The following is a 2,979-nucleotide window of genomic DNA, read 5'->3' as shown; positions in this document are numbered from 1 at the left end:
GACCGAGAGTTCCCCGGCGTAATTTGTGTGCAACACAACAACAACAATGGCCAACATGGAGGCAGCGCCTGTTGCTCCATCAGTGGTTTTTGCTTAAACTAAAAGTGAGGGAGGACGGACATGCAAGGCTTCAAGCGGTGAAACAGAACACCCAAGAAAAGTATAAAAGACTTACGAAGTAGATGACATAAGCAGCTAAGTTACTGTACGTTACCTGCTACGTGTTCACGTCACATTTTAGTCCCTGCTTGGCTCGCTTGGAACCCCAGTGGAACAGGGGCCAAAATAGTAACGGTTAGTACCGTGTTGGGGCCAGTGGAAACGGGGCCAAACCCACCTGACCCTGAGCCAAAGTGAGCCAGTGGAAGCGCGCCCCAGAATAGACCAGCGTCCTGGTACACACACAAATGAAACAACCGGAGGGCACTAAGAACTCAGCTGAGGCCTACTAATGTCATCATACTCAGGCATTGATCAATTCCAAAATCAAATCAATTGTTCTTCAACTTCAGCTCCGTCTTCCCTCTAAATTCCATCCACCTTCTTCTGAGTTGTGATGCTTACAGTAAAACAAACCAACATATGGCCTCGGTGGTGGAGGTCATGACCTGGAGTTTGTTTTGTATCAGTAATGTGTGTTATGTTCCAGGTGTTCGTTTTGTTAGTGTTATGTTTATTGATCTAGTGTTTTTGTTTTCTTGCAGTCCTGAGGCTGGTAGGAGGCGGGGCCAGGTGACACAGAGTTCCCACCTGATTTACATTTGGCTCATTCGGCCTGCCTATATCTATTGGCACTGCCTGTGGTTCAGTGCCGGATGATTCCTTCTCCTGACTACACGTATCACCTTGTGCTTTCGGCTCCAGTCCTCCTACCAGTGCCTACCACTTGCTGTGTGCTTGCCCGTAGTAGTTTTGGCTTTAGTTCTTTGCTTAATCTTGTCCCTAAGAGGAATTTTCGGTTTTGTCTTTTTCCCTCACCTTTTTGTGAGGTGCTTTGTGTTAACCTTTTTTCCAGGCGAAGTCCTCCGCTCTTATTTTGATACTTGTCCCACGTGACTATTTTGTTTTGCACTTTCTGAATAAACTTTGTTACTCCTGTCTCTACCTACCGGGTCCTGGCCTTTGTCTCCAGAGCAGAACGTAACAAATGTGCAATAAAATAGAAAATGTTTTGTCTGAATAAAACTATTGACTCCATAATAACATAATTAATAACTCTTAAATAAAATGTGTTAATATATGAATCCATTCCTGTTTCAAAATTGATTTTACAAACCCAACTTGTCCTCCATCTTTCAGGGTAACTCCCAACCGAAACCTCTGGAATAGCAAAACCAGCACTTTGAATTAGATCGCCATTCATGCAGTGTTGATAATTTAGCACTTTTGATTGCAAACCTCTTCTGAGAAGGAGGTGAAGCAACGACGAGGACAGTTTGAAATTTTAATTGACAGTGTCCAGTTGGGAGGAAGAATTAAAAACAGCAACAGAAATCCATTAAACATTTTAAATGTGTATTACAAATTGAGTCTAGTTTTATTTGTGTATTATATTGATTTTAGCTAACAATGCAAACTATGAAATTCAAATGCGGCACCTGACCGCACCACTGATCTCAACCATGTGATCTCTGCGTATTGAGCCGTTTTACTTTTGAATCATGAGGTTAATTTTGCTGCCTCCAACACCAACTGTCTACTCTGAGCATGTGAGGGAGACAGTGGTTTGGCAGTTTAAAACAATCCTTCTTATTTCAGTTGTCCTGCTCTCCTGTTGACACACTCCCGGGTCTCCGGGTGAAACAGGAGGAGTTCTCACCTTCCCTGTCCCACCACCCACTTCATCCACTGCCCTGCCAGTAGAATACTGCTTTGGTGTCCATCTCTGGAGCTTCTTTTGTTTCATAAACAACAATGCTATTCTATGTTGTTTTTTTTAATGTCTTTCTCAAAAAATCTTCTCCAATCTCTGTACAGTCTGTCCAGCAGTCTGTCTTTCCTCTGTCGCCATGTCTCACATGGAGACATTTTTTTTCTCACATTTTTCTTCCTGGCCCTCCAGGAAACGTCTGCCTCTTTGTGTTTTGTTTGACAGTTAGATTGGGTAATGAGAGGAAATTAGACCTTATCTGCCTCAGAGACAGACAAGAGTGAAGAGTCAAACTTCCCTGGCTCGCAGCTAGAAATCAAAGCCTACTTAAGTCGTGATTGTGGGCTGCAGACGGATGACCACTAATGACCGTATGGATCGTTCAGTGGTGCAGCTTTGCTCCTTATATGCACAGAAATATTAGTTCATTTGCATTTCTGTCAGTTGAGGTGAGGGAATCGTGGAGGTGGAGAGATAAACAATACTTTCCAATCCTTTGCTGGTGCCTTGTCAGCAGCGCATCACTGTTTCTCTTCCAGGTAGCCAGCCAAGCTAATATCAGCTGACTGGCTGCAGAAGTGGACCACCTACTGGATGTAGGCTCAGCTCTGGCCTATTCTTGGCTGCCAGACACAGTGAGGGAGTTCTATTTGAATGCATACAAGCACATCCTCTATGATGAATGCCGTATTAAAGATGGTGCAGTCTATCAGTGTCAGAATTAGGGATTAACAGATATCGTTGTTTCAGGGCTAATAACGATTATTAGTGAGTCAAGAGTCTGATAACAGATACTTGGAACTGATATTCAGTTGCAGTGAATGTGAACATTTCAGACGTAAGATTTCTATTCACGTGTTCACAGGCTGCCATGCATGCAGAGATGTGGCAGGGTGTCTTGATCTTCTTGCAGGTGATGAAGTGGTGGCTGACATCTTGGGTTGACAGCCAGGCTGACAGGCTGATTGTAGCACCATTGACCTCAGTGGATGAAGAACCCTGGATGCACAATATGGAGGAAGGACCTAAAGATGGTAGTCAACATCTTCATTCACAAGCTGGTTTCTGGGGTATTTGGTAAGACAAAGATCCACTGGTGTGTCAGGAAG

The sequence above is a fragment of the Aulostomus chinensis genome, chromosome 2 (assembly GCF_037954235.1).
Source record: "Aulostomus chinensis isolate RoL2024-O1b breed Wild chromosome 2, RoL_Achi_v1.0, whole genome shotgun sequence".
In the NCBI taxonomy this organism is placed as follows: domain Eukaryota; kingdom Metazoa; phylum Chordata; class Actinopteri; order Syngnathiformes; family Aulostomidae; genus Aulostomus; species Aulostomus chinensis.
The sequence above is the reverse complement of the archived record's forward strand: the minus strand, read 5'-3'. Positions refer to the sequence as shown.